General features: G+C 38.5%; 1 protein-coding gene and 1 non-coding gene across 3 annotated transcripts in view; both read left to right on the forward strand.

Annotated features, from left to right (window-relative positions):
* Pitpnc1 (phosphatidylinositol transfer protein cytoplasmic 1) overlaps nucleotides 1-16,257 on the forward strand; it is a 253,057-nt gene that overhangs the window by 159,906 nt on the left and 76,894 nt on the right. The gene's annotated exons all lie outside the window — the stretch shown is intronic.
* LOC124081553 (U6 spliceosomal RNA) lies at nucleotides 8,218-8,320 on the forward strand. The gene has a single exon (XR_006848075.1). It is a non-coding gene; the product is annotated as a U6 spliceosomal RNA (small nuclear RNA).

The following is a 16,257-nucleotide window of genomic DNA, read 5'->3' on the forward strand; positions in this document are numbered from 1 at the left end:
TAAAAAATTCCTCTGCTTTCTCTCCTTTCTCTATGCCTCTCAGATCATCTCTCCAGGTGTAGAGGTACAGAGAGGAGGACATGGTGACCATTGTAGGTTGATAGGACCCTGTAATTTTCTGCTTTATCCTCTCTTCATTTCAAATAGTCCAAAAAAATCATGAAATTATCATTTATTTTCGTGTATCCCCTTTTGGCAAGTGCTAAGTTCTTTTTCCTACTCCTTTAGAATTTGGCTTCTTTACTTTCCCTTTATAGGACTTTAAAATAGCAGGTTACCCTTTCCAATACAAGGAAATGATAAATGATAAAAGATAAAAGTTCCCGCCCTGGGATATGGCAGTTTACCTGATCTGATCATAGCACACTGTATACATATTGAAATATCATACTGCACCCCATTGATATGTACAATTATGTATCAATTAAAACTTTTAAATATCTTTTTTGGGGGGTACTAAAGATTGAACCCAGGGTGCTTAACTACTGAGCTATATCCCCAGCCCTTTTTATTTTTTCCTTTTGAGACAGATTCTTGCTAAATTGCTTACGGCCTCACTTAGTTGCTGAGGCTGGCCTTGAACTTGGAATCCTCTTTCCTCATCCTCCCAAGTTGCTGGGAAGAAAGGCATAATAAGTCACCCTGGGACTTTTAAATATATTTTTTTAAAATATGTATTATTTAGTTGTAGTTGGACACAATATCTTTATTTTATTTGTTTATTTTTATGTGGTGCTGGGGATCGAACCCATCGAACCCAGGGCCTCACACATGCAAGGCGAGCTCTCTATAGCTGAGCCACAATCCCAGCCCCTTAAATATTTTTAAAATATCAAATTGTCCACCTTAGAATCAGGGGATGCTGACTCCAAGATGGACATCCCTTGCTGATGCCAAGAACTGGGCCTTTTTGAGCCTTAGGCCAGCCTGCAAGAGAAGCACTAACCCTCAGGCAGAGTGAGGACTGACTCTGGAAGAAGTGCCAGCTGTTGTTACCTGTGCTGCTGTCTCCTCCCCAACATGCTGACCCTGAGCCTGCCTGTGGGCCTGCTCCTTATCTCTCTGTTGTGGCACTCACCTTTTCAAAGTCCATGTCCTGCCACCTTGTTACACTGAAGAGGAACCCCATGTGTCTGAGTCCCCGCCCCAGCCTCTGCCTGGCTCTGCATCCTCCATCCCCAGGTCTTGCTGCCCAGGCCATCAGACCAGACAGCCCCACCACTGCTGGATTAGCCTTCTTTGCCAAGTCATAGTCAGCAGCAGCAGTTGGTCATCCAGCTGGTTCAAGGTTGGTCCCAGGGAGGCAGAAAAGGGGACTCCATAGGTTTTCATTCACACTTGCTGATGCTTCAAAATCAGAACACAAGAAATATAAATATTTATCTAATAATATTTTAATTATGAAAAGACAGCTGGGGGGGGGCTGGGGTTGTGGCTCAGTGTTTAGAGGGCTTGCCTACCATGCGTGAGGCACTGGGTTTGATCCTCAGCACCACATAAATGTAAAATAAAGATATTGTGTCCACCTAAAACTTAAGAATAAATATTTTTAAAAAAAGAAAAGACATCTCTGTGCAGCCCATGATTTCAAAACTGAGCCCTAAGCCAATGGCATGTGCTTGTATGTGCTTGTAAGGTTTTTCTGCCCAGGATTGATCATGGAGGTTTGAGTGGGTTCAGTTCAGAAAGCAGTCCAGTAGTGGGTGTTGGTCTTGTCTCACTGCATTGCCAAGTTATTTAATAAATTCAGTTCATCTCTTGGCATTTTCTGGGTGTCTGTTCTTATCTTTCAGCTCCCATCCTTCATGCTACTATCTGCACCCTGTTTCCTCCCTTACCTGCCAAAAATGTAATGAAATAGATGATGATAAGAAGCAATAATTGAAAGATGCTAGTGATAATCATATTGATTAGTGGTTGAATAGAGTCCATGTTGTTATCCCATTATCAATTATCATATAAGTAATTTTTTTAACATGACCTAAACTCTAGTAAAAAAAAAAATGGCAGGATGACTAGATGGAAATACCTTCTCATCCTTGTTAAAAATACTATTAGTAAATTTATGATTGTGAAAAGCTGCAAACTGTGATTACATTAGCCAGGACACAATGGGGATGTTGTCTTAAATTGAGGCCCACTTATTTTATGCACATACTGATGAGAATTATTTAGGCCTTAATTAGTGCTGGGGAGGATGGCGCTATGCCAAGCTACGGTTCTGTTGTTTATCCAAGCCATAAATCTTCATCTGAGAGTCAGTGCTTAGCACGGCCTGGTTCAGCTGGAGGAGAGGCTGCTCCTGGGACACCTGCTGCCAGGTTACTGGGGTTCCATGAGGTTAATGGGGGCAGTCTGACCTTTGCTTCCGCTTCCAAACAAAATAGGCACCATTTAAAGCAGTGGGTTTCAGCCTTGGCTGCAGGCTGGACTCACCTGAGAAGTTTTAATGGCTAGTGTCTGGGTCCTACCTGCTGGGATTTTGATTCACTAGGTCCCAGGTGCAGACTGGTAGAAAACAAGCCAACGCACATGAAGAATGTAACACTCCCTTCCAGAAAGCTAAATTCTCCAAACAGAAGTGTGCGCAGTTTTAGAGTCCACCCTCTGTCCATTCCACAGTCTGAATATGTTCCCTTGGCAGGACACAGGACATGCCAACCCCACCTGTCCACTGTGAGGAGCTAGAACAGTGGCTGTCCATCATGGCTGCATATTAAAATCACCTGGGACAAGTCATGGACACCACCATCCCACCCCCATAGTGCTGTTCATTTGTCTGGGATATAGTTTAGGCAATGGGATTTTTTTTAAAGCTCCCCCAGGTGAATCCAAGGGACAACAAGACTGAGAATTAACAGATTTAAGGAATAAACAATTAGGAAATCAGGTTCTACAAATGTCTTCACTTCTTCATACACCTGAAAACTGTTTAGGAAAAAAACTATTCGTTACCATCATCCCACCCCCATGGCCCTTGGGCAATATATATATATTCTGGTTAGCCACATTTCATCAAGGACATTATTCCGCAGCTAAGAAACTCCTCTGATTAGACGGAAAGAACGTCTAGTTCTTTTCCATTTCCTGGAAACTAAGCTCTATCTTTCACAGAGCTCTCCCTGGAGGTTGCTTGAAAGAAATATTCAGAATTAATATTTAGTTTCTAGTTCATCTATATAAAAAAATCAGTATATATTGAAGTTCCAGCTATATGACCTTAAGCAAAACCCTTAACCATTCAGTCTTAATTTTTTTATCAATATATAATAAATAATGCTTGCCTCAGAGTGTGGCAGATTCCTAGAGACTGGTTTATGTACAAGCTGTTAGGAACTATACAGATATTAGATATTGCTACTGTAATGGCCATACCTTGGGTTAACTGTGTTAATAACCTTTTCCAAATGATACTCATATTTCGTCTGAATTATCAATAAACCATTTGTTCTTTAGCAAATTTTGAGCATCAACTTTCTGCTGGGCGCTAGGAGAGATATCGCAGATACAGCAGTAAGACAGACCCATTACTCAGGGAGTCAGGGAAGCAGATCATAAACAAGTTAAGGAAAAGAATTACAGATGTGATTAAATACTAATACGGCAATAAACAGGATAGGGAGAAATCAGCTTGAAGCCACGTAGTCAGGAAGGGCTCTCAGAAAAGATGAGGAGTCCATGTGGGACCTGAGTGCAGCACAGAGCCAGCCATCTGAAGGACTTTGCAGACCAAGAGGACAGTTATGGACTTAGACATATCCCCCCAAACATACACACCAAAGTGATGTTACCTCTGAATGTGATTGTGTTTGGAGATATTTTAAGTTAAAATTAGGCCATTAGGGTGGGCCCTAAACCAGTCTGACTGAGAGAAAAATTTGGACACACAAAGAAGTACTAGGGTAGCTGGATGGGTGGTGCATGCTTGTAATCCTGGCAACTCTGAAGGCTGAGGCAGGAGGATTGCAAGTTCAAAGCCAGCCTCAGCAATTTATTGAGGACCTAAGCAACTTACCAAAACCCAGTCTCTAAATAAAGTATAAAAAAAGGCTGGGGATGTGGCTCAGATGGCTAAACATCCCTGGGTTTGATCCTGGTACCAAAAGCGGGGGGGGGGGGGGGGGGGGCACTAAGTTTGTGCGCGCGCACGCGCACACACACACACACAGGAAAGACCAGTGAGGACACAGCAAGGAACTGTCCATCTTTAAGCCTAGGAGAATGTCCTCAGTAGAACCCAATCCAGCTAACACCTTGACCTTAGCCAGCCTCCAGAGTTGTGAAACTATTGGTTAGGTCCCCAACCCATGGCGTTTTCTTATGGCAGCCCCAGCAAACACAAAGAAGCTGCAAGGCCAAAGGCCCGGGCCTATAACACAGCCTAACATCTCCAGAAATCAATAGAAAACCACTGGCCAGAACATTTAGAGTGAGAAAGTAGACTAGGTTCAAAAGATAGGGAAGCCAGGTTGTGAGAGACCTCTGGGGCCATGACAAAAAGTTTAGATTTTGGTGCACTGGGAATAATTCAAGGATTTTAAACAAAAGGGTGATGTGATATTGTTTATGAAGTTTTTAAATAAAATTTTTATTTTGGAATAACATTTAATTTACACTAAGGTTGTAAAAATATTGTACACATCAAGTTCCTGTATACCCTCTCCCCAGCTTCCCCTGATGTTAACATCGTCCCTAACCATGATGCACTTAGCAAAGCCACAGACATTATTAGAATTACACTAGTTTTCCCACTGATGTCCAGTGTCCTCTTCCATTCCAGAATCCAGATTGTTATCCCATGTTGTATTAGGTGACTTGTGCTTTTAAGTTTTTGTGGATTTTTTGTTTCCCCTGTCTGTTCTGTAGAGAGTGAGTGAGTGTTAGCAGAGCAAAAATGGAAGTTTGCAGGAGTCCAGCCAGTGGGCTGCTGCAATAACCCCAACCTAAACTGTAGATTGGACTGGAAAAGGTGGCAGAGGATTTAAAAGGGAGGGGTGGATAGGTTTTGGAAGCAGACTGACTTTCTGGTAGAATTGTTGTGGGCCATGAGAGGTGGGAAATTAGGAAGGCCTCAGGATTTCTAGCATAGTCTATGGACTGGTTGGGTGGTGGTGACCTTTCCCTCTTGGGAACAGTGCAGGAGGAAATCAAGAGGAAAATCAAGAGCACCATCTTAGACATGATGTTTAAATTTCCAGTGAGACTTTCAAGAGGAAATGGCAGACAGGCATTCGGATACATGAACCTGGAATTCAGAGGAAGCGTAAATCGTGATTATGGATAGAAATGGATTAGATTATCCTCGGAGTAGAGAGACAGAAAACAGAAAGTTCTAGATGTTCTAGTGTAGCAAGCTCACAACATATCCTGAGAATGATCTTCCCAGAAGGCTTTCAAATCCAGTTTCTGAATATTAGCTTGGCTAAGACTCGTTTTCAATTATGGAATTGTTCTTGGTTTTAGGAAATGAGACTACTTCATTTAGTGACTACAGAAGTTGACCAGAGAAATCGAGATTCTCTTTGAATGAACTGCATAGACATCTGGTTGATTTGACAGAGCTCAACTTGCACTGCCTTGGAGAGAAATATTCTCACTCTGACCCCAATATCTTCCTCTGGAAGTTACCAACTGACAAAAAGGGGATTTTCTCATTTTAGGAGAGCTGTATTTCTCAAGGATTTGTTATTCCACTAGTCATCATGAAGTTTGTCTCATTATTAGCATTTTTGACATCCAAAGGGCAACATGGATGGAAGTAGGGTAAAATAATTTATTAACACATCTCAAAATGTACGAAAATTAATTTGTGAAGCAGTTGTGCCAGGGAGAACTGTAGAATCCATATTTACAAGTCTCTGGAGTTGATTATCTCTTCCTTAAATGGCTTCTAATTGAAGATTATAGAAAGAAGAAAAGCATTTACTTTATTTTTAGACATCTCTGATCTCTGATGTCTTCAACTTTTATGGTTCTGTTTTTAACCTTAGATTATTATAACCAGCCACCTACAAAATCTGCAATTTTCTCTAATAAGTCAGTGCATGGCAAAAAGAGATCTGCACAAAACACCCTCATTTGAGTTTGGAAGAATTGTTATTCACTTTGGCCTATGAAGTGGAAAGTCAGTACTCAGTGTCTAATGGTATCATTTTGAGGACAATGGAAAACAGATCATGTTTGATTCCTTAAGATGTGGTCATTGCTATTTATGGTACAGTTTGTGATCTTTAGCTGGATGCTAAAAGACACAGGAGCAAAAGGAATTCTGTCCAGTGTGCTGATTTGTTTTCTGAGGCTCAGAGGCATCATCTATAATGCAGCTTCAAAGGAGAAGAAGCTCCTAGGCATTCAAAGGAGCTAGAATTGTTGCTAGTACCCATTATTATGAATAGATACAGCTTACAGAGGTGTTTGCTTTCTCTCTGGGCCTGGTTCACCCGGCTGTGATAAATTCAGAAAGAGCTGCATATTAACGTGTTAGTGCCAAAGGTTAAGAAGTCACTTAACCCTGGCTGGTCAAAGGCAGCATAATCAAAGAGATGGGGCAGAATCATGGTTGGGAAACTGGAGGTCGAAGCTAGAAAAAAAAAAAAATACCAACTGCCCACGTCTGGATGACCATTTTGCAGTCATCCATGAACACTAAAACCATTGAATGAAACAAGTATTGGGGAACATGACATTCATACTGTTTCAAAGTACCACTCCAGACATTCATTGTGTACTAATAATAAACATGGAGAAATCTAGTGGATACCTCAAGAAGCAAATTTTGCAACACTAATAATAGCACAAATTGACATATGTGCCTGCCACTGTGACCCACAAAGGGCAAGGCCTTACCGAGGATTACCCTGACTAATATCTTTAACTTGAATGCAACCATAAGGAAATAATCACTCTACAAAATAAGGGAAACTACAAAACAACTGGCCAAACTCTTAAAATAAATGTATCATAAAAACACAAAACTAAAGCAAAACAAAGACCTAGGAACCATCCTAAGTAACACTAAAGAAATTTGACAACTAAATTTAATCTGATCTTTGATTCAATCCCTGACTTGGGTAGGGATTGTGTAACAAGGAAGAAAATATGTTATTGGGACAACTGGAGATATTTGCATATGGACTATATATAGGGTAACAGTGTGGTCTAGTATTGAATCAATATTAAGTTTCTTGCCTGTGATCATTATGTAGTGAATAGGAAGGAGAATATCCTTAGTCTTAGATACAAATTGACATATTTAGGAAGGAAATATTATGCAGTATTCTCTTACTCTCATGTTTCAGAAAAAAAAATGTATTTAGACATACATTTTTTTTTTCTTTTAAAAAAGGTTTAATAGCCGAGCATAGTGACACATGCCTATAATCCCAGCAACTTGGGACGCTGAGGAAGGAGGATCACAAGTTGGAGGCCAGTCTCAGAAAATTAGTGAGACCCTAAACAACTTACTGAGACTATGTCTTAAAATAAAAGATAAAAAAGGGTTGGGGATGTGGCTCAGTAGTTAAGTGTCCTGCGTTCAATCTTCAATACAAAAAAAAAAAAAAGTCTTATAATAACAAAGAGCTATTTACCTGTTGCAATGGAATTTAAATAAATTTACACAAGGTCACACAATAAGTCTTTCATTTTTCTGTGTGGTGCAACATAGCAAAAGTTTTACATCTTCTCTATCATCTGTTATGTCCAGATTTCATTAGTGAAACAGAAAAAGAGCCTAATCATCACTGTTTTCTATTTACCCAAAAGGTGTTTATGAAGAGGAGGGTTTTTTGCATTTTAGGAACCGTAGGTTCTGAGTAATTTTGCATTCCCAGCTGTGCCCTAGAGTTTCGCAGTCCTGTGGAGATGTTTAAGACTAGACTTGTAAGTATACAACTGTACTAAGAGCTAGAGTCTGGGTAGGCATCTCACCTGTATATTTCTACAACAAATAGTTAGTTCCTCCCCAACCACCATACTCACGCTATACTGAGTTGCTCATTTAACTGTCCCTCTTTCCAACCAAGTTAGAGCTCTGTGAGGGCAGACACCATGTCGTCCTTGTGCAGGGTTTTATCCGGAATACCTGGTATGGGGTAGATGCTCATAGAAGTTTGTGTTGAAATATAAGTCATTAAAGCAAGTCAGGAACAAGAAGAGGATGCCTACTATCCAATATTTTAGAAAGCAATAAGATAATGTAATATGAAAAGAAAAAGAATATCTACTTTGGTGGTACATGTGCTAAAACTGGAATGATACAGAGAAAATAAGGTCCCTGCACCATGATGACATACAAATTTGTGCAAACTCCATGGATTTACATTAAAAAGTGTACATGATCTATTTGTTTTAGAAAAGGAAATGGAAACTAATGAGATTGGCCATAAACAGAAATAAGTGAATTTAAATATATTTTAAATTAATAAAATAACCACAATGAAGGGGAAGGGAAAAAAAAAAACCTACCCCAAGTAGTCTTTGATTCCACAGAATGTTGACTTTGTACCCTCAGTCTAAAAACAATAAGAATTGTAAATAAATATTGAATTCCTAATCATAAGTTTATTTTTTACCTTAGTATGGGCTAACAACACTGAAGGTATTTTCTGTGTAATGTTAAATGAGCAAATGAACAAATGTAGAAGAAAAATGAAACAGAAGAAAATCACCATTTGTAACATCATAATTGATTTATGAAGTAAACATCACTGGATATTGAAACTAGCATGAAATTTTGATATGAAACAAGATTTTTATGTAATCTTAAAGTATTTATCTGCAAATTATTAATGGGAAGGAGAAATATAAATACTTTTACAAAAGGGAAGCCTGGTGTAATGCCTATAATACCAGCTACTTGAGAGGTAGAGGCAGGAGGATCCTGAGGTCAAGGCAAGCTCTGGGAACTTAGCAAAACCTATCTTCAAAATAACAAAACAAAACAAAAAATATGTTATGGATGTAGCTCAATAGTAGAGCACCCCTGGGTTCTATCCCAGTACCACCACCACCACAATAATAATAATAATAATAATAATAATAATAATAATGAGACTAGAGAGACCAGACAGCTAATGGAATATCTAATCTTGGACTGACCCCTGAACTGGAGGTTACTGGGTCATTAGCAAAATTCGAATGTGGATTATGGCTTAGGTGATAGAATTATGTCAGTGTTAAACTTCCTTATTTTGATCATTATACTGTAGTAATGTAAGAAAGTTATCTTTTGTTTGGAAGCTTATCCTGGAATATTTAAGAGTAAAGGGACATGATACCTTTGAACAAGGCAGAAGAAGGCAGATGTTAGTGATTCATGAATGAGGGTAAGGGGTTTTCAGAAGTTTTTTTTTTTTTTTTTTTTTTTACAGTTCTCAAAATATTTTACTAAATTTGAAAATATATTAAAATTTAAATGTAAGATGACTTATTAAAATTGAAATGAATGAATGGCATAAAGAATATAATTAAAGATTAAATGTTAGACCCACACCTAGACACATTATAATGAAGATGCCCAACATACAGAATAAGGAGAGAATTTTAAAAGCTACAAGAGAAAGGAAGCAGATCACATTTAGGGGTAAGCCAAAACACTGAAAGAAAATGGGTTCCAACCAAGAATTGTGTTTCCAGCGAAATTAAGCTTCAGGATGGAAGATGAAATTAAAACCTTCCACGATAAACAAAAGTTAAAAGAATTTGCAGCTAGAAAACCATCTCTTCAAAACATCCTTGGCAAAACATTACAGGAAGAGGAAATGGAAAATAACAATGAAAACCAATAGTGGGAGGTAGGACAGTAAAGGGGGGGAAAATAATCAAAGAGGAAAACAAACCATGTTTAGTAACATAAATAAACAAATATGGCTGGAAGAACAACCCATATCTCAATAATAACCCTAAATGTTAATGGCTTAAACTCACCAATCAAGAGACACAGGCTAGTAGAATGGATCACAAAACAAGACCCAACAATATGCTGCCTACAGGAGATGCATTTGATAGGAAAAGACATACATAGGCTGAAGGTGAAAGGTTGGGAAAAATCATATCACTCATATGGACTTCAGAAACAAGCAGGAGTGTCCATACTCATATCAAATAAAATAGATTTCAAGCCAAAGTTAATCAAAAGGGATAAAGAGGGACACTACATACTGCTTAAGGGAACCATACACCAACAAGACATAACAATCATAAATATATATGCCCCAAACAATGGTGCAGCTATGTTCATCAAACAAACTCTTCTCAAGTTCAAGAGTCTAATAGACCACCATACAATAATCATGGGAGACTTCAACACACCTCTCTCGCCACTGGACAGATCTTCCAAACAAAAGTTGAATAAGGAAACTATAGAACTCAATAACACAATTAATAACCTAGAAGGCATCGATAAATTTCTTAAGTCATATGATCTGCCCAGATTGAGTCAGGAGGATATAGACAACCTAAACAGACCAATATCAATTGAGGAAATAGAAGAAACCATCAAAAGACTACCAACTAAGAAAAGCCCAGGACCGGATGGGTATACAGCAGAGTTTTACAAAACTTTTAAAGAGGAACTAATACCAATACTTTTCAAGCTACTTCAGGAAATAGAAAAAGAGGGAGAACTTCCAAATTCACTCTACGAGGCCAACATCACCCTGATACCTAAACCAGACAAAGACACTTCAAAGAAAGAAAACTACAGACCAATATCTCTAATGAACCTAGATGCAAAAATCCTCAATAAAATTCTGGCGAATCGGATACAAAAACATATCAAAAAAATTGTGCACCATGATCAAGTAGGATTCATCCCTGGGATGCAAGGGTGGTTCAATATACGGAAATCAATAAATGTTATTCACCACATCAATAGACTTAAAAATAAGAACCATATGATCATCTCGATAGATGCGGAAAAAGCATTCGACAAAGTACAGCATCCCTTTATGTTCAAAACTCTAGAAAAACTAGGGATAACAGGAACATACCTCAATATTGTAAAAGCAATCTATGCTAAGCCTCAGGCTAGCATCATTCTGAATGGAGAAAAATTGAAGGCATTCCCTCTAAAATCTGGAACAAGACAGGGATGCCCTCTCTCACCACTTCTGTTCAACATAGTTCTCGAAACACTGGCCAGAGCAATTAGACAGACGAAAGAAATTAAAGGCATCAAAATAGGAAAAGAAGAACTTAAATTATCACTATTTGCAGATGACATGATTCTATACCTAGCAGACCCAAAAGGGTCTACAAAGAAACTATTAGAGCTAATAAATGAATTCAGCAAAGTGGCAGGATATAAAATCAACACGCATAAATCAAAGGCATTCCTGTATATCAGCGACAAATCCTCTGAAATGGAAATGAGGACAACCACTCCATTCACAATATCTTCAAAAAAAATAAAATACTTGGGAATCAACCTAACAAAAGAGGTGAAAGACTTATACAATGAAAACTACAGAACCCTAAAGAGAGAAATAGAAGAAGATCTTAGAAGATGGAAAAATATACCCTGTTCATGGATAGGCAGAACTAACATCATCAAAATGGCGATATTACCAAAAGTTCTCTATAGGTTTAATGCAATGCCAATCAAAATCCCAACGGCATTTTTTGTAGAAATAGAGAAAGCAATCATGAAATTCATATGGAAAAATAAACGACCCAGAATAGCAAAAACAATGCTAAGCAGGAAGTGTGAATCAGGCGGTATAGCGATACCAGACTTCAAACTATACTACAGAGCAATAGTAACAAAAACAGCATGGTACTGGTACCAAAACAGGCGGGTGGACCAATGGTACAGAATAGAGGACACAGAAACCAATCCACAAAACTACAACTACCTTATATTTGATAAAGGGGCTAAAAGCATGCAATGGAGGAAGGATAGCATCTTCAACAAATGGTGCTGGGAAAACTGGAAATCCATATGCAACAAAATGAAACTGAATCCCTTTCTCTCGCCATGCACAAAAGTGAATTCAAAATGGATCAAGGAGCTTGATATCAAATCAGAGACACGCCGTCTGATAGAAGAAAAAGTTGGCTACGATCTACATACTGTGGGGTCGGGCTCCAAATTCCTCAATAGGACACCCATAGCACAAAAGTTAATAACTAGAATCAACAAATGGGACTTACTCAAACTAAAAAGTTTTTTCTCAGCAAAAGAAACAATAAGAGAGGTAAATAGAGAGCCTACATCCTGCGAACAAATCTTTACTCCTCACACTTCAGATAGAGCCCTAATATCCAGAGTATACAAAGAACTCAAAAAATTAGACAATAAGAGAACAAACAACCCAATCAACAAATGGGCCAAGGACCTGAACAGACACTTCTCAGAGGAGGACATACAGTCAATCAACAAGTACATGAAAAAATGCTCACCATCTCTAGCAGTCAGAGAAATGCAAATCAAAACCACCCTAAGATACCATCTCACTCCAGTTAGATTGGCAGCCATTATGAAGTCAAACAACAACAAGTGCTGGCAAGGATGTGGGGAAAAGGGTACACTTGTACATTGCTGGTGGGACTGCAAATTGGTGCAGCCAATTTGGAAAGCAGTATGGAGATTTCTTGGAAAGCTGGGAATGGAGCCACCATTTGACCCAGCTATTCCCCTTCTTGGTCTATTCCCTAAAGACCTAAAAAGAGCATGCTACAGGGACACTGCTACATCGATGTTCATAGCAGCACAATTCACAATAGCAAGACTGTGGAACCAACCTAGATGCCCTTCAATAGATGAATGGATAAAAAAAATGTGGCATTTATACACAATGGAGTATTACTCTGCATTAAAAAATGACAAAATCATAGAATTTACAGGGAAATGGATGGCATTAGAGCAGATTATGCTAAGTGAAGCTAGCCAATCCCTAAAAAACAAATGCCAAATGTCTTCTTTGATATAAGGAGAGTAACTAAGAACAGAGTAGGGTCGAAGAGCATGAGAAGAAGATTAACATTAAACAGGGATGAGAGGTGGGAGGGAAAGGGAGAGAGAAGGGAAATTGCATGGAAATGGAAGGAGACCCTCAGAGTTATACAAAAGTACATACAAGAGGAAGTGAGGGGAAAGGGAAAAATAATACAAGGGGGACAAATGAATGTCAGTAGAGGGGGCAGAGAGAGAAGAGGGGAGGGGAGGGGAGGGGAGGGGAGGGGAGGGGGGATAGTAGAGGATAGGAAAGGCAGCAGAACACAACAGACACTAGTATGGCAATATGTAAATCAATGGATGTGTAACTGATGTGATTCTGCAATCTGTATATGGGGTAAAAATGGGAGCTCATAACCCACTTGAATCAAAGTGTGAAATATGATATATCAAGAACTATGTAATGTTTTGAACAGCCAACAATAAAAAATTTAAAAAATAATAAAATAAAATAGCATATTAATAAACTGAAAAAAATAAAAAATAAAAAAAATAAAATAAAGATTAAATGTTTTGCCATTTGTAGACAATGTCTAAATTGAAAATCTAAGACAATTTTAAAATTCTCTTTAATTGTTAAAATATTATATAATTAAAAATATTAAGTTCAGCAGGGTTACTGGATATCAGATTCATATAAATATCAATATTATCCCAAATATCAGTAATAATTAATTAGGTACTGGGTTTGATCATCAGCACCACATAAAAATAATAAAATAGGGCTGGGGCTGGGGCTCAGTGGTAGAATGCTAGCCTAGCATGCATGAGGCACTGGGTTCGATCCTTAGCACCACATAAAATAAATAAAGATATTGTGTTCACCTAAAACTAAAAATAAATATTAAAATAAAATAAAGGTTTTGTGTCCATCTACAAATAAAAATAAATAAATAAAAGGGCTGGGGACGTGGTTCAGTGGTTAAGTGCCCCTGAGTTAGATCCCCTATATGGGGAAAAAAATTTATGTGTGTGTGTGTGTGTGTGTGTAAAGTTTACTAAAAAATGTGGACCAGATTTACAGACTTACAATAACTGTCAGTTTGGAGTGGAAAAAGGGCTTTCAACTGTCAGGTGTAAATTTCTTTTTTAAAAAGGGGGTAGAATTGGAATGAAAATATGACAAAATGTTTGCATATGTTCATCTTGAGTTGAGGTGGGTGGCTACTTTTAATATGATTCTTGGTGTTCACATTTCCAAAGTCCACAATCCCTATTTATTTTTCCACCATCCACAGGCATCCTTAGACATGAGTTGATAAAGTCACATGTCCCTGGAGGCTCTTGAGTTTACTTTTCCAGGAGGAGGGAGTGGCTACTGGCCCAAGCACCGGACCCTTTGCCCAGTGGCCTTTACCCTGAGGTGGGGAGTTTTGGTTTCAGAGACAGTCTTTCCTTGAGTCTTACTCTCCTGTAGGGGATCCTGTATGGTGTAGCTCTACCTCAAAAGGTTTGATCCCCCTGTCCTGTCAGTCAAGTTAGTAATCAATAAGATAAAGGCATGATGGAGAAAGGAGGCTGACCAATGGAATTCCCAGATCAGCCACTTAGCAGCTGGTTCAGACATGTTCCTTCATCTCTATGTGACAGGTATCATAATTCCTATTCCTACAAGATTAACTGTATGAATCATGAAGAGGGCACAGAACCATATTTGGTACCCATAGCAGGTGTTAAACATTTGCCATGACTGGTGTTTCCATATTTCACCAATTCTAATATGGCCATTGATTTTCATATTTTAGTAACCCTAAAAGTGAAATATGTTAGAGTTGATTGCATCTTAAGATACATACATGAGGGGCTGGGGTTGTGGCTCAGAGGTAGAGCGCTCGCCTAGCATGTGCAAGGCCCTGGGTTCGATTCTCAGCACCACATAAAAATAAATGAACAAAATAAATATATTGTGTCCAACTACAACTAAAAAATAAATATTTTTTTAAAAAAGATACATTCATGATAGCGCTTTTTTTTTTTTTTGGATGGCAGTGGTATAACTGGTGGCATCTTAGATTCAGTGAATTCATGAGTTAATTTGGCGTGATACCCCTTCCTTCCCAGGATGTTGAGATGTCCGTCAAGATGTCAGTCATAAGTGAACTTAAGCACTGCAAGGTGTTTGCATACAAAATGTGCACACTGAACTGGATTCTACCATAGAAAAATCACTGAGTGATAAGTTATTCCACTGTTCAGTCCTGGAAGGTTGTTTGTTAACTTTTTCCAAGGCACTGCTGGACTTCCTAGTAATGCAAATGACTTGACAGTTCTCTGAAAGAGGAACAGTTGAATCTTCTTTCCTGTGTAGGTTCAGAGCCATCATTATTGTAAGAGGGATTGCTCCCTAAAAATCCCTGTGTGGCATCTATCTGATAAACACAGCTTCAAGGACAAAGTCTTGGCTAGTATTTTAGTCTGTAAAAAAATGTGGGGCTAGGGGGTTGTAGAAGCTGAGCTTAGGGTAAAGAAGTCAATGATTTCCAATGAACACAGTTTCAAAGTAAGTTTTTCCTTTTGATACACTGAAAGCACTGCTTCCATCTGCTCCTCTGCTTACACACAGGCTCTGCTTCCTAACCAACCAGAGTGGCAGGTGTTGCCCACCAAATTCTGTACTTGATCTTCTGAGACTGATAACAATGCCATCTGAACAATATTAAGCTGTTAGATCATATTTAAATCATATTTCCCCACTAGTACCTGTTGAAGACCTATTTATATTCCATCAGATTTTATGAAGATTTGGCACATAAACTTATTAAATGTAAACTTTATGGAGCTGTATCAGAAACTATTTCCTGGCCCTTTAAAGAGATGGTCATAAATACCTTTGGAATATGAAAACCATTATGTGGAGTAATTTTAATTATCTCGAGTTATGCCCATCAGATTATTAACAAATAGACGTTGAAAAGCACTGCTAAATACCATCACGGAATAGGTACTTCTGGGTGAAACCACATAATTGATCGCTCAGTGCTGAAATGGTTTATTATCATATCTAGGTTCAGAAACCTCATGAGTTTGTTACTGACTTCACCTTGGTCAGCATGTCAAAACTAGAGTGAAATACTGAAATGAAATATGAAACAATAAGGAAGGTCCTTGGGAATGAAGGACCCTGGAAAGATTTGCTTTTTCTAGTAACTTAATTTTGATCTATGGAGGAAGCCTTGTTTTCAGCACCCAACTAAATTTGCTTAGAGCCATCTGGGTGTCTTGGAATGGATAATATACTAGTCACACACGTGTTATGGCTTTGTTGGGGCTTTTTATAACAGAAAACAGTATTGCTGGGC

This window comes from Marmota monax, unplaced genomic scaffold (genome assembly GCF_021218885.2).
Source record: "Marmota monax isolate L192 unplaced genomic scaffold, Marmota_monax_Labrador192_F-V1.1 WCK01_AAM20220418_F8-fsc00285, whole genome shotgun sequence".
NCBI classification, from domain to species: domain Eukaryota; kingdom Metazoa; phylum Chordata; class Mammalia; order Rodentia; family Sciuridae; genus Marmota; species Marmota monax.